Source organism: Falco biarmicus, chromosome 3 (genome assembly GCF_023638135.1).
Source record: "Falco biarmicus isolate bFalBia1 chromosome 3, bFalBia1.pri, whole genome shotgun sequence".
In the NCBI taxonomy this organism is placed as follows: domain Eukaryota; kingdom Metazoa; phylum Chordata; class Aves; order Falconiformes; family Falconidae; genus Falco; species Falco biarmicus.
In genome coordinates this window covers 93,537,861-93,561,476 of record NC_079290.1, presented here as the reverse complement: position 1 = coordinate 93,561,476, position 23,616 = coordinate 93,537,861, and the positions used below count along the sequence as shown (strand labels likewise).

General features: G+C 40.9%; 1 protein-coding gene across 7 annotated transcripts in view; it reads right to left on the bottom strand.

Moving 5' to 3' along the window:
- FARS2 (phenylalanyl-tRNA synthetase 2, mitochondrial) overlaps positions 1-23,616 on the bottom strand; it is a 249,532-nt gene that overhangs the window by 128,897 nt on the left and 97,019 nt on the right. The window lies entirely within an intron of this gene.

The following is a 23,616-nucleotide window of genomic DNA, read 5'->3' as shown; positions in this document are numbered from 1 at the left end:
AATCCAGACCAGAAGAGAGGCAGGGAAAAACCCTGGAAAATGGTAACGATATTGGGCATAAAAATCAGAGAAGACTATAAAGCAAGCCAGTAGGATTCTACCTTGATCTTACTCCTGGGACCAAATGCCATGGGTAAAGGTAAGAAAGGGCTACAGTCTCATAAGCATCATCTTAGTCACTCTTTTTCTGTAACATAAACCCTCTGTTGCCCCTGAGATTCATTCAGGACAGTGGCCACAGAGGAAAGTACGGCTACCAAGCAAGGAAATAAACAGTCCTTTGTGGATCCCAAAGATCACACATTCACACATTCAAGGGTCTCTGCTCCCCAAGTACTCTAGAAGAAATACACTGATGTTCTGTTTTGTACTGCTTAAGAATATACTTGCAGGAGAGAAAAAAAAAAAAAACCAACTAAGGTAAGTGATCATGACATAGGCCCTTCTTTCATTTAATATGGAATATCTGTAAGCAAAACTTCATTATGGTACAATGTTCTTGCATCATGTGTGAACGTGTTACTGCCTCTGGAACAGCATGAATAAGTGATAGAAGAGCAGAACAGAGTATTCAGCGAACACCTAAGGAGACCATCACATTAAATTCTGATTCATCTGGGAAGGAACTACGCTACACTGAAAAGCATAACTATGCATTTTGTCTTAATTAAGTATGCTCTTAATAGTATAACAGAAAGTGTCTATGCTCTTTTCTTGGCAGTGGCTGTGCAGATAATACTGAGCTTAGAACTAATGGGGCCTATTTGCCAAGTATAAAGTTCAGTACATTTTGGTCCTTTTGTTAACCTGTTATTCACAATCACGCTGTTTGTGAAGCATTTACCATGTAATACATGCAGCAGGTGAAAAGTATCCAGAACCAGTGGCGATTCATACATTCAGTCATCCAACAATTTGAGCATCTTCAGTAGAATACATGAATGTGCACACGTATTTAATAAGAACATGCACCACAAGTTTTGTATATAAAGAATTGCTAGAAGGAGGATTGAAATCTTTCTGAAACCTTCAGGGCTTTTACCCCCCACCCTGAGACTATAATGTAGCTAATTTATTATACACATTTCAGCCAATATTTATGTGAAAAACTGACAAATGCCATCTTGGTAGGACTCAAGAAATGATTTTGCTATTCCAGCATCCTATAAAACTGTCATACAATACCAATCCTGTCAATCAACAGTGCCAAGTTTTGAAAGCGTCTCTGTTCTGACTGGTATGTACTACTGCATTTTACAGAAAAAGGTTAGCCAGGTTATATTTCAAAGATGACCAGCTCTTAAGATAATCTGAAACTTCAAGCAGCAGAGAATAGAGACTGTTAAAGAGTGTAGCCTGCAAAATAAAATCCTTTGTTGAGAATTCAAAGAGGTTTTTTTTTCAGTAGGAAAAAATATAAAAGCATAAATTCTTTAAATATACATTTAGCCTCTTGGCCTTACTCCACAAAGCTGCTCTTCAGCACCAAGAGCACAGCCAATAATTTGTTGTTAAAGCTTGGCTTTCCTGATACCATTTTGCTTTTGAACTTCTAAAAGGGTTTTAAATTCCCAAATAGTCTAGTGCCACTTCATGCAGTCTGTTCCATTTTTGGAACATAATTACTAAAAATAGCCTTAATTAGAATTCAGAGCAAGGCGGGGGGGGGCGGGGGCGGGGAACCTAATAAAAAATTCAGAAGAGTTATGTAAATCTTTGGCACTGACTGAGAAACAGTACAGCTGATCCATCAATAATATCTGAAGCAAACTGTCTGAAGAGAAATGTCAATTTCAGAATCAATCAGAAACTGTTTTTGTAATCGGTTATAATCATAAACAGGTAACTAACAACACTGAATTCAGAGGTGTGGCCAGCTAAGGAACAGAAAGGTAAGAAAAGAAAAAATGAATTAGCATCAAGATGTAGCATGTCTTTCTCCCCTTTCCACTGAATATCCATGCTGTGTTGCCTTCTCTGAAAGTCAAGAACAACGTATCCAAGGCATTTTCACGCTTTCTTAATTAACATTGCCTAAATGCTTAACTTCTAGCCCAGAAAAAGTGCTGTTTAAATTACCTGTCAACTGGATAGAAATGATGAGACATCACATTTGAAGGTCCATATCTGCTTGCACTACCTCTGCCAGCTATGTACACTACAGCAGGTCTGCCTAATTATTCCTCAGTACATAATGGAGAAACATCTTCCTGATGTCAGGGGCACCAGTTACATTTAGGAGCAAAAGAACTGCTAGCCCTCAGAATTTACTCTATTTGTTGTACATTATGACTGTTATATAGATCAAATGAAATGAAACTGTGCCAAAGTGATAGGTTACTTTGAACAACTATCTTTATCTGGTTCTCTACTAAAATCTTAACTCTTAATGGTTGCTAGAAGTTAATTGCCACAGTGTGGGCCAGTACCCCACTAAGCTTCTTCTTTCAAGGATTGCAGAGAAATGGGTCATCCTTTCTCTTTTCCTTTTTTTCCCTGCTACTATTGACTTCTTTCCTGCTAGTATCACCCACTTTTATCTCCAGAAATACCTCTTGCAAAATTGAGGAAGGTGGTTAAACATCTTCCAGCCAACCCACTTCCAAGCCTGAAACCAGAATGAGACTGGATGCAATTCGACTGATTAAAGTGAGAGCTCTGGGAGTATTGAAAAAGCCAAATAAGTCCTAAAGAGCACCTCTGCAAGCAGACAGGTCACACATGTAGTATCTGGGGATCCCTTCCTATTTCAGATATTCCTTTAGCAAAAAGTATGAAACAGGTAATACTCTCTCTCAGTACTCTCTCCTTCACAGCATGGCTGCAGTGGGAAGAGACATCTGGAGACTGTCTAGTGCAACCCTTCCTGTTCAAACCAGTCAATTATAGCAGGTTACTCAGGACCATGTTGTACAGTTGAGTTTTCAGTATCTCCAAGGATGGAGATACCACAACAAGCCCGCCAGGCAAGCTGTTCTAGTGTTCAACCACCCTCACTAGTAAAAAAAGTTTTTTCTTATATTTAAATGGAATTTCCTGCATTTCCGTTTGTGCTCACTGCATCTCCTCCTGTCACTGGGCGCCACTGAGAAAAGTCTGGCTCCGTCTTCTTTACTCCTACCCATCAGGTATTTATATAGACTGAGAAAATCCCCCTGAGCATTCTCTCTTCTCAAGGTTCTCTCCCCATATGACAGATGCTCCAAGTTCTTAATCACCTCTGCGGCCCTTCGCTGGACTGACTCCAGCATGCCCATCTCTCCCTTGCACCAGGGAGCCCAGGGCTGGATACAAACCTCCAGACATGGCTCACCAGTGCTGAGCAGAGGACAAGGATCATCTCCCCTCATCTGCTGGCAACACCCTTTTTCATGCAGCCCAGGAAGCTGTTGGTCTTCTCTGCAGCGAGGGTGCACTGCTGGCTCACAGACAGCATGCTGTCCACTCAGCTTTTTGGATAATAGATACCCTGAGATGCAAACTGTATCTTTCCCTGTCCCTCCCGCAACTGATCTCATCCTTTCTCTCGAAGACCTTGTATGAATTTCAAACAAGATGAAACGCTGTGTTTCTCCAAGTAGATTTTGTTGCATATGGAGCTGGATGGCACTCTATTCATTCCTAAATTAACCTCACCCGAAATACCCTTAGTCTTTGGTCTGTAATAACTAACCTCATCAGCTAGGACTGATCTTGGCATAGCACTCATATAACAAGACTGAGCTAGCAGTCATGCAAAACCAAAAGATCGCCCTAGACAGATTTGTGATGGTTCTTCAGTCAAAGTGTGTTTCACGTATTTCCTAAAGTCGACACCTGTTGGGAATATAACATAAGGCTCACTTTACCAAGATTACTTATTTTTCCATAATACACTATATAGTCAACACAGAAAATGCAAGACAGGATACAAGGAAGAAAGTCAGAATTTGACAATGCCTGTGACAAGCATGAAATATTCAAAACCAGAAGCTGCCTTCTTCCAGCATGAAGATTGAGAAATAGGTCCTGATTATTGCTTAATGGTGGAGTTTCTTCTCCATGAGTGGGCATCATGTGTTAACATCCTAAATTGTCCCCAGCAGTTTGGCAGAAGTCATGCCTACCAATTCATGAAATCACCACAACTTGGGCTGCATCAAGGAGACACCCCAAAAGTATACCAGCCCACTGTGAAGAGCAAGGTGCTTGGAACTGCTGCTTTGTCAATGCATGCAGAACTCAGGAGAGACAAAAATTGCAAACGGGTGAAACAATAGAACAGACGCAATTCTGTCTGACACCTCCACTTCATTTTTTGGTGTCAGAACAAGATTTCTCCTGTACTTCTAAAGCTGAGGGTTTATTTTGGCAAGCGTTCTTACTGATGCAACACTGCTTCAGAAAACCATGCCTTGTTCTGGTTATAGTTGATGATTTGTGCCTTTATTGAAAGAACTATGGGAAACAAATAGAAGATCAAAGGAAATCTTTGACATCTTGATGATTGTCTTTGGAATTTCAGAGCATGCCGCCCTTCATTCCCTACTAACTTTGGAAACCTCTTAATGTAATAATTTTGCTGATGGCACCATGTGTGAAGCTATATTAAGCTTGAAAATACATCTCTTTGATGAATGAAAGGAGACCCTGAAGTGCTAATTCCTCCAGCACTCTTTTCTTCTCATTTACCATTCTTCAAGAAGCTGACTGAACAGTAGCTAGGAAAAATGAGTTGTATCACTCTGCAATTTGCATGCAGGAAAAGGCTGTGGGACATTTACTTTACACGTTCTGATTGTTTTATTAACACAAACTTTTTAAAAATTAAGTATGGCCATTAGAACTCATTTTTGCTTATCACAATTTCCTGAATCTAGTTACAAAATACAAATACTGTATGTGGGCTCTCTTCAGTCTGGGGGTTCCTTCGCAACTCCAGTCCTTTGGCAGTACAAAGGTAACTTCATTTGCATGTGGTGACACTTCATAAAGCATGCCACCTGGAAACCTGAAAGTTGCACCTACCACTTCGTACCATTATTACACTCGGGAGTTCTGGGATACAAAGAGACCAAGACCTGTTCATAAGAATTACAAAAATGGGAGTAAATAGCAAAGTGTTGATCCCAAACTCTGTTTCACTCATCAGCGAGACAAAGCCCAATTTAGTACCGCAAGACTCAAATAAACAGCAGTTACTGTGCATACAGACAACTATTCCAGCCTCCTCTGCTCAACAGCTAGAGAAATCTAAGTCATTAAGGAAGTAAGAAGATCCCTTTCTGTAGCAGTCTGAGTTTTGTTTCTCTTCAGTAAAGAAAAAAGAAAAACCCAGAACAAGCAGATCCAGAAAACCTCAGTCCCTTCATTTCTGAGGGGAGAGAACAAGAATTGGAAGAAAAAATTCAAAATAATCCTCTAAAAAGATACTAGTCATCATTTCAAATGAAACAACCCCTCTATGTCCAGCAAATTCATCATAACTTCCCTGCTCAAAAAATTCACCTACAGCTGGCAACCTCGTTTTTGCCAGGAAGCTAAAAGAAGCCTGTTCTATTAAGTCCTCCTAACAAATATTCCTTGTCCTTTTTCACTATAACCACAGCCCAGAATGACAATTTTGGATGCAACTGAAGTTAAAACACATCTTGCAGCATGTACACACAGTTTCAGGTATAAGGCTCAGGCTTTACTCCTTCAAAGCTTTTATTCTGGGGATTGAGCTTTGCTTCTAAGAAGCAAAGGATGCAGGATGAATCGATTCTAGATCTAGGAACACCTCAGAAGGGTGACTTCAAATCTCTAATCCAGAAAAACCAGAAAATGGCTTTCCATGCTGCCAGCTCACTTAGCTACACCAAATCTTTCCATATTTAGCAGACTTGGTTTTTTCCCCCCAGATTCTGACATGAGAATCTACAGCTTTCAGAGGTTTAAAAATGTTTAGCTCTTGTGGCAGTGTAAAAATATGGCTTAGAAGCAGAACCAAAAGAAAACCAAACCCACGCCTAACATTTTAAGCATCTTTTTTTAAATGCTTGGCATCGTCTGTGATGTCTTTGACTACAATTAGCATTGCTTCTAGTGAGACTGAGATCACGGAAAGGAGCTGGAAGCAGCTGTATGACCCAGGTGTAAAGTTTCAATCAACAAGTGTCTTCCAAATACAAAAAGTCAAAAGAAAACTTTTCAGTACCAAGTTGCAGTAGTGCAAATTCAGAAACATTTGACAGAGATTAAAAATTAACAATGTGGAAGCTCTACGAAATTTACTATTAAATGCACACTCAGCTTTTTAAGCTTTGAAATAATGAACTAGTGCCACTGAGGTCTCTGCACTGAACTGAGGTTTTGAAAACATTAGAGCTGACTAATTTACACACTTGGCAAATGGAGAGGGGAGCGAAGAGCAACACACAGAAACACACAGAGCTATGAAGCTACTCCAGAACACACATCGCTTCAACACACTGGCTGAAATAAGAGTCCCTTGCCTGTTCCAAAGGTCTGTCACTGGAATATTTTCCCGAGAAAAGCCACTTTAAGCACACATATATGACAGTGCAACTTAGTTGCCTGAGGCAGCTCTCAAGAAAATGCTAAATGGCTCTCAAGTGAGCCCAGACATTACCTTCCCTGCTGCTCCAACACTCAGACCATATTAAGTAAATATTGCATATGCTTTGCTAAAAACTATTCAAGAAATTCCAGACACTGCAGGCAGTTCTGATTGTCTTTACTACCGTGATGGCCTGGTTGAAACAGATGTCCCATATGGGACTGCACACCCGTCTTCCTGAGCACTCCATAAACCAACGCTAAGCACTCCAAAGAGGTTACAGCCTAAACAGATGAAAGAAGCATTGGTAATGCCAGTTTTCAGATGAAGAACTGAGTCATAAAGCAATAGAACACATGCTCCACAAAGATGGTCAGGCCCATTCGATGTGCCTATGTGCTACTGGACAGTCCACAAAGAAACATTTATCTCTTGGTTGCTCCATCATCCTCAGCTTTTAAAAAGCACCTAGAAACCAAATTTCCCTCCCTTTACAGGAGCAAAATGCTCCCACAGCTCCAGGGAACCAACTCGATTAGGCACAGAGCATCACAGCACCCAAATACCTCAGGACACCTTACCCTAAATGACGTAGATAAAGTCACACAAGAAGGCAACAGCAGATCCAAGACTTCCTGACTCTCTACTCACAACACTGCTATGGTTTTGGTGGTATTTCATGGGTAATGTTTTTCACTCTTGCTATATATGTTAAAAATTATCTAGCAAGCTGAGAGGGGACACAGGATATTGAAGATGCCATCACTTTAGGTGAGCTACAAATCAAAGTAGTGTCTGTGTCCTTTAAATATGGTACATTTCAAAAAAGATCAGAATAGTATCAATAAAATTTCATTTTTGTAGCGTTACCTTCTGCTTTATTCTTTTTTCATTCTGCATTTGTCCCACACCACTGATGTGTCCTGTTAAACAGCTTCAACACTGCCAAAAAATAGCCACAATCAGCAACCTAAGGAAAAAAACCCTTGTACTTTGTGTTTTAAGATCAGAAAGGATTATATAAACAACCGCTTTGCTTATTTCTGTAGCTTTGCCGATTTCTCTGCATGGAAAGGTAGAAAAAAATTCTAAAATAAACATTTCAAAACCAAGTCAAATTAAAAAGTTAAGCATTCAATGTTTTACATTGCCGTTTCTTGCTTTGAAACTGCTTCTGCGAGGGTTAAAATCCATAAACTTCAGTAGAATTACTGCCAATTTCCATGCATGCAAATCAAATAGGTACATTCAAGATTATCTTTGATCCCTCTGTTACTAAACATGACTATCATCTTCATCGAGAACACAAGAATTTGTGGATGCCATTCTGGTAGTAGTTTTAGTTGCTTAGAACCGCACTTTTTAAAAAAAAGTCTTTTTTAAAACCAATGTTAAGTAATTAAGGCATATTATTTCTAAATTGTAGTCAACTTCGGCAGGGTATGGGGAAATAGAATGAAGACAAGTAATTTGATTCCAAATGCAGCAACACGAAATAAATTATTGGGTGGACAGATCTCTGAATACTGTATTAAAATATTTATTAATTCTCTATTCTTGGGAAATACACAATATAGTCATTAAAAAGTTTTCTGATTTTTTTTTAAGAACATATAATTTCTCAGATTCAAAACTTAGACAGATTGGTGCATTATGCTGAGCATTTAAGAGATATTAAGGGAACTGAAAAAGATTTCAATGATGCTAGTGACATTCATTTTCAATGTTAATAACCTATTTACCATGATAGCAGCTTAATAAGCTTTTAACTAGCAGAAATGAAATTACCCTGCAATATGGCATTATTATTAACATTATGAAGAAAAAACCCCCACAGTTCCTTGCCCTCATCATTCAGATATTTTTATTCTGTATTTCAGGGAGATCATTAGGAGACATTTTCTCTCCTTCCACCTATGCAGGAAAATTCCAATCCCATTTGTTGGGATCTAAAATCTACTTAGACATTGCAACAGGTGCAACCTGCCTCTTATCTTTGCAAACCTATGCTCCATAGTAGCCTTTTATGTCTGTCACTCTGCACAAAACCACAAATACTAAATATCACTGTTACGATTTACTGACCATATAGGAAGCTCCAGCTATACAAAACAATGAGTCTAACCCTCTCCATTGGAATTAGAGGGTTCAATTCCTGCCAGGTAAAAAGTTCACCTATCTTTGAAATCCTGATCTATATAACATGGCTGGATTCACTCTCCACTATTCTCGTGTGTCTTGCTCTTACTGTCTTGTAAATCTTATTGCAAAATCTGAAACCACAAGTAGCATCTCCATAAAACACTACCACCATCTACTTCGCCAATGCAGACAGAATGCTCCACTTTACTGTTGGCAACCTATCATCTCTGCCAACTGTCTAAAACATCTCTGCCATGAAGAGAAACCACTATACAGAAACCACTATATAAATTGCTTCCTTTGTTCACGTGATCAAAAATAACATTTTCCCCACTTGTCTCATAGGTGCAACTCAGCACACGTACCATGTAGTGAACCCTTGAAGACAAATGCTTCCTTAAACTGAAAAAGAAACATCTTTCCTTATCCTGTAAGTGCAACCACTTCATGTCACTAAGTACTTCAGGAGAGAACTAACACGGGTTCATTCAAACTAAAATTTCAGTAGCCATGTCTTAAAATGAAAAACATCCATCCAGACAACTTTAAAATGTTTGTGCAGTAAACATTTGTATAACCTACCCACCTGAGCATTACACCATTTTAATACTAGCTTACAGTATTTCTAATGGTTTTCCTTAAAGTTTTAGAGCATGTTACCATAAGTAAGGACATGATGGAAGTTTCCTATTTAATGAAGCTTGATGTGGAACATTTTCTAATTGTTCTGCATTACAGATTGTTTCTGAACATAGGTACTCAGCTGACAAACCCCCCTCACCAAGACCACCTGCATACAGCAGAGAGCCCATACATCCAAGTCGGGCATGATGAGAGCTTCTGGCATCACTCTTTTCTTGGGGTGGCGCTTCTACAAGAAGGACCTTGATTTGGTTTTGGCCTCCCTGAGGTAAACACCAAGCGTATCAATCACTGCCAACTGTTCCTTGGGGGCTGGTGATACACCCTGCAGGGAAATACAAATCCAGTTCTGCACAAGTCACTGAGCAGCAATCAGGCAGTGATTTTTGGTCACTACCAACCTGGGCAATACACAGACTGGCAACCTGAGGGTGAAAGGCTGTGAACCCAATTACTAATCCCCTGAGCCACTGACTCCCCTGGCTCCTTATTTGTCACAACCTTGATATTTATCAGAAAATTGAGAGGCATCGGTACAAAAAATAGAAAAGGTTTTGATATTTCCAATTCCATTTTTAATTACAGAAAACCCCTGGCAAGGTTTCTAGCCCCTTTTTCACCGTAACAAACTGTTGCTCCTCTAGTGTTTGAATTTACAATGAGGAAAGAAAACAATCAAGTCTGTGGCTTTTGATTACACAGAAAATGAAAAAGACAAATGCCACAGCACAAATGACTGGATGCTATAGCTTTGTACCTTGCATGGGTACATTGCACTGGATCCAAAGCAGTAATGGAAACTTTCTGGGACATCAGAACATGCTTGACAGTCCTTCATGTCTACTGCCTATTCTACTCCTTGTCCATCTGTATGTTGGGTTTTCTCAAGTCTCCTACTGGGAGAAAGTTCATGGCATATTCTAGAGTAATCTACATTATTCTGCCAAGTCAGAGCTCTATAAAACTCTGCAAGCTACCATCAAGGATAGGCACTCAGCTGTGATTTAAATCCTTGCTAACGCAATACAATTATTCCAAGGATCTATAAAGAGAGATGCTTATCACCATCTCTAGTAGTATTTAAAAATGTGTAGATATGGTGCTTAGGGGCATGGTTTACTGTTGGACTTGGCAGCCCTGGGTTAATGGTTGGACTTGATCTTAAAGGTCTTTTCCAATCCAAGTGGTTCTATGATTCTGTGCTATATCCCTAAAACAAGACAAACTATCACAAAATCATTACTAGAGATGTAGGAACAAGTAACAGCAGGCTTAGGAAAATGAGCCACTAACTTTTCAGGACTGAATCTACAGCAAGACTGCTCAGGTGTTGAAAGAGATTCTCAGTTGCCTCATGGTAACAGTAACAGTTACAGGCCTTTTAACGCAGGAGGCCCTGATCCCCTGGGATTCACCTGTTCTGGCAAGAGCCCTGGACCTCCTCAGGGAGGTGCTCGTCAACCTAATCTCTCATTTCCATCCTGTTCACAAGAAGTAGAATGCAAAGCTATCTTCTTGAGAAGACATGAGCACTGCCCACACATTGCTAGCACCCCAAAGGAGGTAAGCGATGCGTTAGTCCTCTTGCTTTCCCACCCACTCAGTAAGCATATATGATTCTTGCTAGGCTTCTCAGACTCATCTGAGAGCAAACAAGCTGAGGAATTCATCAAAATGACCTGCCTAGGAAGAGCATCAGAACTTCTGATTATTATTTTTTGTGCAGGGGTGGGTCTGAAGCTTCTCCTTTCCAGCACTGGAAACCTTCCCCCACTACCATGCGAAGCAATTCTAGTTCAGAGCAGCAATGAAAGATAAAGAGAAAAAATGCAACAGAAAATGAAAGGTATGAAAGTTGTGGCACAGACAGGGAACGAGGAAAGTATCATAGCACCTGAGATGAACTAGCAATAATATGAAAGGGATGACATAAAAAGGTACCATAAGAGAAGCTAGTACAGTAGGAGCAACGATACAAATGAATGGAGGGGACAATCAAATGGATGTCTAATTGGATTATCAACCTCCTATTACAGAGATGGGATATATTATGTAAGGCCCTAATAAAGTGTTTAAAACTTTCAGGCAGAAAGAGACCTAGTAGAGAGATATGCCAGTTTCAGGAACTCTGGGTAAAAAAGGAAAAAAAATAATTCACCACTAAACAAATTACATAAGCACAAGGTTGCAAAAAAGAAAAAAGTATTAACATAAATTGGTTTAGCTGTACAAGATTTATCAAGTTAGAATAAAGTATGTTTTCAGGCTACATTCATTCGAGCTTCAATTATATCGAGAAAGGCACTGAAATAATCAAATTATGAAGACCCAAAAGCATTTAATAATCACAAAAATGAAGCAGATGCACTAATAAAATTAACACTAATAAACTAGGTCAACATCGAGAAAAGAAAAAAGAATGATGTAGGAGGAAGAGAGCTCCACCCAGAGATGCTCCTCAAGGGTGCTGGCTTTGGCGCTGCACTCCCGGCACAGTGTGTGCAGTAATGACTACAGATGATGCAGCTCTTTGACCTCTTTAACACAGACATTGCTCACACTGTCTCCGTAGAATCTCTGCTTGCTGCAGCTAGCATCCAAATGGCTCCTTAATATAGAAACCTGTGAGGAAATGCTCCCTCTATCAGTAGTTTATCAACAACGGATTAGGAAAGAGGGCCTTTCAGCCTCAGAGGCTTATCTGCAGTACAGCAGGAGTCCAGAGAGGAGAGCAGAGAACAGTCAGGAACTTGCCAGCTCTCAAGTGAACCCACAATCTGTGGCTCAGGAAGGTAATTTCCACACAATAGATCTCAGCTTTCCTCACAATGAGTATTAACACCACCTGCTCACCTGGCCTAACGATTAGAGAGAGAATGAACCTGAATCCAGCTGTGTCACTCCTATTCTGATGCCCCTTCCCAAAGCCAGGCAAACATTTGTGCTGAGAACAGCTCCACAAAAATCAAAGGAACAAAAGATAGTCCTCAAGTTCACAACACTTTGGCTCCCGCTGTTATGACACATAAAACACTATGTACAATAGGAGTTGTCATCACTCTTCAGTGTCTAGCCAAACCAGCAAATGCAGTGGAGAGCTAGAACTGCTCTGCTCCATCTCAGAATCTGACCCACTCCTGTTATAAAACAGATGCATAAATGATTACAGTCATTATGCAGGGGAGCAAGATTATGCAAGTGCTAAGCACTGCTGTTATAATACAGATACACAAACGAGTATAAAGGGGCCTAGGGATGTGGCATTTCTCTTTAGCTTTCTCAGGAAGGCAAAGAAAGAATGAGAAAGAGAGGGCTAGATAAACACAGTCAGAGGGAATTATTTAGGCAGGAAAGACAGAAATCCTGTCTTTCTGCCAAGCACTCCCTTGCTCACACAGGGAAAGCTCCAGCACAGCAGCAAAACAGCAGAGGTAGAAGCACAAAAGCAAGGAACTAAATTGTTCATTAAAACTCAGGATTGGAAAGAGCTGACAAGCACTGTAGTGCTGCAGAAGATCATTCTTCTCAACTTTCTGGCACAGAAGAATCAGGAAAAACTGTCATTAGAAAAAAGGAGAAGAAAAAAACCCTGACTCAAGGACAGAGGAGCAAGTCACAGGCCAGCTCTGAAGAGCAGGGAGGGGTAGCAGAGGCACACAAAAGCTGTACATTTAAGTGTGGTGAATTTGGAAGCTTGCTTCTGTTACTACAAATCTGACATTAAAACAGCTGCTTTTAAATCACCCTCCCCAAATGAAGGTGAACATGATGTTGCAAAGACTCTAAGACAACTTTGGATGCAAAAGCAGAGCATTTAGTGATATGCACAGAGGGTAAATCACTAGCAGAAGCTCTGGCAAGTAATTCTAGAAACAAGGCTGGCTGCAGGCAGGCCTGTCATGTCATACTATTATGTGCCAGCGCAGACAGAAAAGGTCAGGACAATCACCTACAAAAAAAAAAAAACCAAACCAACAAAAAAAGTTGAGCTCATTTAATTGTAATTAGTTCCAGGGCTGTTTTTGAGAAAGCTCAAGAATACAAACCTTCAGTCTCAGTAACAAGAGCAAGCTCAGCAGTAGCCCTTTATCAGAGACACAGGAGCCATTCCTGCTCCATCGTCCCCACCCAGTGCCTAGAGGCTCCTCAGCTACCCCCTCGGCCCCCAGGGAGCATGGCAGGAGCCAGCCGGCATTGAAGCACCAGCCTTCACTGCCTCACTACGAGCTTCTGGGCAGGGAGTTGCACTGGATGAGATCAGGAGGCCCAGGTTACCTCAGCCTTCTGGACCTGGCCATCCATTCGGCTCTGCGGCTGAGAGAGGAGGTCACTGTCCCTCAGGCATGCATCCTGGCCGTCCCCCTGCACGTGCCTCAAGCACAAGGTACCTCCTGCTCTTCTGCCTGCGTCTGCCAGCACAACTCTGTGGGTTGTGGCCCTTAACCAGGGGAACAGCTTGGTCCACTCTACAAAATGTACACCTATTGCCTCACACATTCCAGCCAGGCCAGAGACTGGCTTGAAGGAAAATTGGAAGAAGAGCTGGGTGGAAAGGAACCTGACAGAGTTCAACAAAGGATCCTGCCCTGGGGAGGGACAGCGGCGGGGCTGAGGGCTGGGAGGCAGCTCTGTGGGCAGCTGGTGGGCAGCCAGTTGCCCGTGGGCCAGCAGTGTGCCCTGGTGGCCAAGAAGGCCCACGGGACCCTGGGGTGCGTGAGGAGGAGCGTGGCCAGCAGGTCGAGGGAGGTGATCCTGCCCCTCTGCTCGGCCCTGCTGAGGCCGCACCTGGAGTGCTGGGTCCAGTGCTGGGCTCCCCAGCTCAGGGGAGACTGGGAACTGCTGGGGAGGGGCCAGCGGAGGGCCATGGCGATGGTGAGGGGGCTGGAGCACCTCCCTGGTGAGGAAAGGCTGGGAGAGCTGGGCCTGTTCAGCCTGGAGAAGAGAAGCCTGAGAGGGGACCTTATCAAGGTCTGCAAATACCTCAAGGGCGAGTGCCCAGAGGCCGGGGCCGGGCTCCTTTCAGTGGTGCCCAGCCACAGGGCAAGGGGCAACGGGCACAAGCGGCAACACAGGGAGCTCCGTCTGAACGGGAGGGAAAGCTTCTGCACCTTGAGGGTGCCGGAGCCCTGGGACAGGCTGCCCAGAGAGCCTGTGGGGTCTCCTGCTCTGGGGACATTCCAGACCCGCCTGGATGTGACTGTGCAGCCCTAGGAGACCCTGCTTCAGTAGGGGTTGGACTAGGTGATCTCCAGAGGTCCCTTCCAACCCTGAACATTCTGTGATTCCGTGAAAGAAAGAAAACAAACTGCTGGGGTCAGGGACCATTTCAGCTAGCACAGCTCAGCTGTAGGAGGCGGCATCACCAGAGCCTTCAGCTGAAACGTCCCTGAAACTCTCAGGGCAGGAATCACCTTGGTCCTGTGTCAAGGCGGCATGTGGGGCCCAGCTCTCACATGGGTATTTTAGCAATAGAAGAAGATTTCTCTCCCTTCTCTCTTTTCATTACAACTATTGATGGGTTTTAGGAGAAAGAAACCACTAAGGCACTACCAAAGATTACACAGTATTTATTGGAATTATAGCACGTTGCCTCAAAGGGATATGAACCTATTTAGGCAACATAACAGAAGATCAGGAAGATGTATTTTAATCCTCACCCAATATTTTCAGTGCTGCTGCTCTTGAAAGCACACACTACATCTTACAAGCTGCATGGTCTTGGTCCAATATGCCATTATTATAAATCCACATTTTCAGCTCATTTTTTTCACCAGTTTGATGAATGGTTTTAAATCATGCTTAAAATAGCACATTTTTAATATTATATTGTATGCAAAGTCAAATTAAGACATTTGCACACAACTCTGGTAAATTAGAAAAAATGGCTTTTCTGTTCTATGAGAATTGCCAAAAGCCCTGCCAAAATCCCCCAGTGCTTCCCATCTTGAATCCCCCCCCCATTCCCGGTAGCCTAAGCCTCAAGCCCAGCTGACTCCTGCTGTGACAGAAACCCTGCTCTGTAGCCATTTTGTCTATTAAAGAAAAAAAATTATGGATAAATTAAGAATGAAAGGCAACACATTTGACATGAACTCCTACAGTACTGCTCTTACCCAAGCTTTTAAGATTTCCTTCTCATTCCTCAACTTGCCCAACCAAATAAAAGGTTTAAAAAATTAATGTGACCAAAGACTTTGCCTAACTGATGTTGAATGCCAGAAGCAAAGCCTGTGGTGAAATACAGATATATGGAAAGACTAGTTCGGACAGGCTTTGTTATGGCCACTTTGGTAAGTCTTAATTTACTGCTCATATCTTTCTAGCTTTTTTCCTCATAATGAAGACTTACATGCCTTGGCTCCAAAAACTACCAAAGATGCACTCTCAACATGTGTAAATATACCTGTAAGCCACTATGTACTAGTTTTCTGGATCTGTTTAAAGAATGGCATCTTGTTAGTAGATCATTCATATACCTGTTTTTATACTGCAAGATCTTCGAAGAATCTGATTGTCATTTGAGACTGTTAGGCACCTAGCAATGCGTGGGTGCCATCAGAAATATACTACGGTGTCATAACGCATCACTGTCATTATTTATTGTCTTTGTTTCTACAGGTTCAAATAACATCTTGTGTGTAGGACAATGCATTTAGTTCAATTAAAAATCACTAATTTTTTTTATTAAGTTTTCAGCTACTAGCAGTATCAATGGATTTTAGAACATCTGCACCCCTTAAAAGGACATCTCAAGGATGAACCTAGAAAGGATACACTAATTTTCCTCCATGTGAGAACTCTGGAGATAAACATCACACACCCTTTGCCAGGGAAAAAAAGGAACATTTTCCCCACCTCCCTCCTGTTAAATTCAACTTTTACAAAAACTTTTGGTCCATGGAGGAAGAAAAAGGTTGACAAGGTAGTATCTTTGGCAGATCACCTAACTGAATGGGTGATCAAAAAACCTCAAATCTAACCTAACAGAATACAGAAATCATTGAACCCAAAGGGAGACAGTGTTACAAGTCATTTAAGTGAAAGCGTACATGTCAGGGATTGACTGATCTCTGGGTATTTTTCACTAATACTATCATATCAGTACAAAAAGTACTAGGTTTTGTGCTGCTTAAGAGCCAAACAGCCTCAAACTCCTACCAGTTTGGAACCTGGGGGATTTTACATTACATAGGTCAATGAAAAAAAAGCTTCAAATAGACTTATCAAATCTGAGGTAGAAGGCAAAACTAAACATTATTTTCAATGTGCTGCTGCAGTGAACAGGGGAAGAGACCCTTGGACAATTCCTGTGCATAAAATTTTATGGCATACTCAATGGGAAAGCCGGCCAGAATATGGGAGAGCACTGCTGTATTACATAAGCAAGGGGACTTTAGTCAAATCAATCAAATAAATATTTGCTAGATGCAAACACTGAACACCATATTTATATATCAACTAACTGATCTGCAACTAGTAATTCTTACTGTCCACTTTTTTTATTAAAGCTACTATTCTTTTCCATCTTTAAAGATATTAAGTGCAGCTCTTTTGATTCATTCACACCTTACAAAGGGGTCAGCTGCAGAGCTACATCTTCTCTACACCTCATCTCTTTTGTCTAGCAACTTCAGCCCCCAAGTAGATGGATGTGAATCTTTCAAAAGACATTAATACACAGTACACCTGAAGTCTTAAAGCATCCCTTCCCTTTCTCATTCAAGTTTGACAGAATTCTCCTTTTTGCTGCCCAGCTCTTTTGTTTGCTTTTTTTACATCAAAGTGTCCAATGATTTGGTATAATGTTACAGTACTCTGGGGCAGATCATGATTATTTCACAGCAACTCCTTCAGACTGTCCCAGTAAAAGCCAAGAACGCAGAGGAGCAGAAAAGATGCCTTGTCCTCATATACTGTCATATAGGATAATAAAACCATTCAGGATGGACGGGACCTCAAGAGGTCCAACCACATGAGTACTTACATACTGTTGTTTCTCTAGGGCTGCTCCTCCAAACAGTGATATCAAAATCTGTCATTCAATTCATAATAAAGTTAGTTTTTAAAAGCTTTTTTCAGGATGTCTTTGAAACAAAATTCAGGAAATGTGATATTTCACCCCTCAATACAGCTTACAATGAAAAAAAAATTATAAACATCTCTTGTCAAAAAGCATCAAAATGGATAAAACAGATATTTCTGGAACAATTTATCATGAAAATTTCTCAGAAATCAACCAGATGCTTTTTACAGGTTTCAATTTTGAAGAAAAAAAAACTTTTTCAGCTCAAAACAACATTTTAATGAGGACAATCCCTTAGCAGTCCTAAACCTCGTCCTGTCAACTAGTGTTTTCACATGCTGGAAGCTGTGCATGCTTGGATGCATAGCTGTTTCTGCTGACGTCTAGCAGCAGCAAAGCCCTTCAGGGGCCACTTATTCTCCCTGTACTTGGGCCTTCCGGCATCATTACTTCTGCCAATCCAAAAATCAAAGTGGAGTCTGGCTGTTAAGCAACCAACAGCACGTGCACACAGACAAAGGCCAATTGATACAGCTCCAGAGGACTGTAATTCCTTTATGAACAAAAGTAAAATACGAATTTACTCAAAAGCTCAGGCCACAGAATATTCTCCCTCATGATCTGAACATTTTTCTCTGGTCTCCTTAGACCAGGCTTTTCACCTCGTCTCCTTAGGCTGAACAAATATTTGTAGCTGATAGCTCCATGAATTATCGCAGGGCAAGTAAGGTAGCAGCTACCTGAATATGATGTTAAAAAGGTTGAGAGATGTAACAGACAGACCCATAATCTTCAAAGCAGTTTTACATGGGAGCAAACTAAAGCATCCAGGCCACTCATGACTTGTCAGCTAATAATGCAATCACTTCTCATTCTAATACTGTGCTGTAGTACAAGCCAATCGTTTATTCTGTGAGTCTTCTAGCAAAACTGCATAAACAACAATAACCCTCCTCCCAACATGACATTTTTTATTTTCATGCTGTACGTGAATTAATTCAAATTCAAATGCTTTCTGCATGCACAGTTGGAAGCTTGTCCTGTCTCTTAGCAAAGTGTGCATTCTAGCAACCAAATGCTACCATGCTAAGTTGTCAGATAAGCTAGGAAGGAAATTCCAAATAAATTGTTTTTGAGGCACGGTCTTTATTTTAAGTAAGCAAGAAGTATTTATGCAGTGAGTCCTTAGCTACAGACAAGCCTTCCTTGAAGGAAGAACTCATTCCAACATATAGTTTCATTTATTTCTAGATATGAAAAAATAAAGAAAGCATAACAGAAAGGAAGTTTTCCACCTGAAGCTGCTATAAGGCCATATAATACATGGGCTGGAGTGTGACATTACCATTAAACTGAGCCAAAAGTTTATTTCAATATGTTCTACCAGCCTCTACCCTAAATGCCAATAAAGCTGGAGGGGCAGCCAAAGTTTCTGCTGTGGGAGGTAAACCTGCTCCACCACTAAGTGAAAAGCTGAGCTGGGGCTGATGGAGGAGGTCCTTGTGCCTGCTGGGGGCACATGAAAGGCAGGGGATAGGGGAAAAGCAGAAGTGTAGGCTATGTCTGCCTTTTCTATATTGCAAGCACAAATCAGGGCTGGAGGAAACAATCATGACGAGAAGGGAGGGCTGCAAACCTACTCCCCCTTCATGTGGTGAGAACATACACTGCACTTAATGGTACCAGTGGGGATGAGATAGTCGTCCTCTTTTTATCTCCCCCCGCCCCCCCCCCCCCCCAATATCTGTCCATCAGCATCAAGGAATCTAGTTTTAGAACAACTGTTTACTAACCCATTACAATCAACCTGCAGCAAGCAGACAGGCCTCAAAAAGGAAATAAACTAATTCTCATTTAAACAAAGAGTGAAATCTTTACCTAGACAACACTTGGCAAAATACTGTGTTAACTGTTAGATAGCAGAAATACCAATTATTGTCATTCTTACTATTGTGAATTGATTTATTTGAGGGGATATTTCCCAAGAATAAGAAGTCAAATAAAACAGTTCACAATTTAATCTCCTATTTAATGTGGCTTTTTTTTTTCCTCCTTAGCCTGCAAGGCATGGAGAAAATGGGAGCACAATTGAGAAAATGTGACTGAACAAAGAATCTAGAGTATGCACAAACTGGATACTCAGAGAGGACCAAATTGCAAGACCATAATGATGAAATGGAAGCTCTTAGAGGAAAAAGAAAGAACTTATTCCTACAGGAAGATTAAGATTTTAAAAGTCAATTAGCAGTCAACTGAAAATTACTCATCCTTAATGAAAATCACCAAAAAACCCCACTAATTACCTTGTGTATCTCCAGTAAGTTGACTTTAAACCAACTTCCTTGTGGAACACTACCATATTACACATGCAGAACTTGTGTTCCCTGCAAAACATCTGAAAAACATCATTTGCACTTATACCATGAGAGATACAAAGAACCCTAGTATTGTTGCATGTTCCGCCACAACAGCAAAACATCACTCACTTGTTCAGTTAAGCAGGGACAGTGCTGGATAGAGAAGAGCAAATGAAAAGGCAGATGCTCAGCTTGTGCAACATGTCAACCAGGTTCATGACAATCCGCACCAACCGAAGATCTCTCACACACACACTTACACATCCTTTAAAGATCTGCCTTGTGCAAGCCAGGGTAATGGAGGAGATGAATGACATCTGCATCTTCCTGTCAGGTATGGCAGGTTGTGACATTTCAGTCTGGAAAGTTTTCACAGACTGGAGATGAAGTATTAGATCTCTGAGTAACGCAACCTTGAGGGGAAAATCTACAAGGGACAGCAAAAAAAACCCCAGCTACTTCTCATGCGGCAGCTTTACAGAGATTAGGAGAAAAGCTGCCAGCTAATACCTGGGGTAAGTGATGTAAATAAAGTTTCAGCAGAAATGAAACTAAGGGGCAGAACACAAGTTATACACTTGTAGATACAGTACATAATGTAATATGTATTGCATTATTTTTCACAATGAGAACAACCAGCCATTGGAATATCTCCCCAGGGAAGTCACAGGTTCCCCAACATTGGACACTTATGATTCAGCTGGACGGGGTGCTGGGCCATTTTGTCTAGACCACGCTTTTGCCAAGAAAGGTTGGATGAAATGATTCTTGATGTCCCTTCCAAGCTGGTGTTCTATGACTCTATGACATGTTACCATGTAATATAAAAATATCAAAGCACCTTCGCCCACGGCTCTGCCACTCATCTCTCCTATGTGCAGTTCTGTCCATTGGTCGCAACAACAGATCTGCACGCTCTTCAATCCTACACAATGTCTGTGCACAGAATCATAACTCTCATTTTATCATGAAAAGCAAAACCAGAGACCACTGAAATGATCTCACTCATCCTCCCAGAAAGAAATGCATGCTGCACAACCTATTTCAAAGCACATAGAGAATCACCACTTTCTACTCCACCACCTACCAAGGATGACGACTAAAGGTGTCAAAATCAGATAGGGGCCTTCTTGCAGGGTATCAGTCTAATAGCAAAATTATTTTCTCTTTCATAAACAAAAAAATAATAGAAGCATTTAAAACATTACATGTTTTTTAGCAGATAAAAACTGCCTCAGCTTTGGTCCCTTCTGGGATGTTTTCTTCCTTTGTAGAAAAGAAAGTGAGCTAGTAATTACAACATGCAGCTCTAAGACCAATTAACAATCTGCAACATGCCCCACTTCTTTTATCCTCCACTGGTAATGCTACAGGCAGCATTAACTGTCTAATAAATAGGTGAGGGCTGCTTAACACTTTGCAAGGTTTCAGCATTTCTCTTCACCCCTGGCATCAATTCTCTCTTTCCCTTGGCTATTAGCAGATCAGTCTGGCAGTATGCAGATGCTATTCTGCAGTGTGCTCCAAGACACACACTGCCTTTAGGCTCCCCTGGGCTATGAAAGGCAGGTGGCGTATTCACATTCTGAAAAGAAGGCTTCACTAATGACCTCGCAAAGGTCTCCAAGAGATTTTTTTTCCAAGCTAATCAGCCAGACAAAGAATTTACTTCTGCTTAGAAAGAGTGGATGTTTGTAAGCCAGCTATGAGTGGTAAAGGGCAAATGTTAAAAGTATTTTTAATATACTTACATTTCCTGAGAGCTAAACAGTTCCATGTGCTGTACTGTTCACGCACTCTGTGTATCAGGCTGTTTGGGCACCAGTACACAAGCAGTGGTCCTATACAAATGCCTGAACTAGATAAGCAACTGTAATTTGTTATGTCTCAAATATACATGCCCAGTACCTTTTTCTACGCTGTAGTACTTGGGTCCTTTTAAAGCCAACGTGGGGAGTAATGGAGCTGCACAGACAGTCCAGAAGCATGCAGGTGGATTACCTAGTGCTCACTGGTACCACATGATACTGCTGCTACCAGAAAAAGCTGCAAAGGCAGATCTGTTTCTTCCAAGATTCCTACTGGGAAATATATAAACAAGCACCACATATATATTTTCTTCACCTATAATAAACAATTCATACCAACACAAAATTGACTAGCTCATCATCAGTGTGACAGAAAGCACAAAAAGAGAATCTTTATCAAACAGTATATCACCTGAAAACCTGCATCCTATTTATCAATGTCTTCAGAAAGCTGTAGCATATACAAATTAAGCATCAAAAGTATACACTGATTTTTATATGTTCCTACAAAATTTAATAATAGCAGTTTTTCTGTAATAAAGCCACATATGAATAAGCAAGGCTTTTCAGTCAAATACATTAGTTGGTCATGCACATTAACGTAAGTAAAAACAAAGAGATAACTTTCAATACATTGTTTCTCTTTCCCCTCTACTTTGTTAGTCATCTGATTCCACATACACATTTTAAGAAAGCCTATTACTAACACCCACAGTCTTTATTTGGATTTTATCTGTAGAAAATGTTTCTGGTACTTCAAAAAAATTGGAAAAGTTTGTGCGTGCATGTGTGTATGAACTCAAATATATAAATGCATACAGACGCACACAAATAAACATATATCTACATACTTTTTATATAATGTCTGCTCTTTAACAATGATTTCAGAGGAATAAAAAACAATCACTGCTCTCAATTTTCCTGAGCAGCCTTGTTATTGAAAGATCAGGTTCGGGCTGTTTTGCCTACAATCTGCTCTCTTTCTCTGTTGGCTAAAGAAAAGAGAACTTTATGAAAGTTACTGGCTGAGAACTTGGTCCTTTACCTCATTGTTGGCTTCCTATATCCCAAAAGTATCACAAGTACACCATGGAACCATGAAGTAAAATATTATACTCTTCCTTTTCATTCACCTCATCTCTACCCTTGTAGATCATATTCTGTACTTGTAGATACACTAGGGTCCACCGATCATGAAATCTGTCCAAGTTCTATTTGTAAGAGTTCAGATAAAATAAAGACCATATGAAATTGCTTTGCTCTACCCCAAGGAATAGCAGTATCATCCTTTAGTCTTTTTTTCACATGGAAAAAAATTGCTTTAATTACCACCAACTCGTTGCCCAGAACAAGATAAAAAAGCAAGCTCTTCCAGAAAGAGAAACCTCCTGTGTCTCCTACGTCTTCCCTGGGTCAAATTCTCCTCAAATTAATAACAATACTCCAGCAACCCAAAATCCAGAAGATAAAACTTACCAGCAGAGGCACTGCCAAATGCTAAAATGTCTTACTAGCTTCCAGTCTGGAGTTGGCTTGCAACTACCAGTGAGCACACAGCCAAAGCTAACACACCGCTGTCAAATACAGGCAGCCGTACTTGGCTCAATATAGACAATCCTATCTGCTATTCTTCATAGGATGGCCAAGCATGTGAATAATGCAAAAAGACCCTTCTGAATTCTTATGCATATATTGCAGAAAAGAACTATTAATGCTGCACCAACAGAAGCATGGTATTTTCTCCACATATTCAATCCAGTGCTTGTTCTTGTCACTTTACTTTCATTTGACCCTCTGAGAAGAATACATCATGTTAGAATACGTTCCGGTGGGGACTCAGGTAGTATTTTGTTGCCAATAGACAAAGAGAAAAACACAAAAAGGAAAATTTTGGTTCGGTTAGGAGGGGAGGGGGGGAAAGCGGAACGTGAATGCTCTATCAACAGTTTTAATTCCAAAGGTTTGGGTCCTTTCAGAAAGATGCTGGTCTCTTTGACACTGAGGTACCTTAAGTAATTCTATTCTCACAGCCATACTGAGATATTTTTAGCACTTGGGGTGTTGTGTTATTCCCATCCAGTTCCATGTATAGAAAGGGAAATG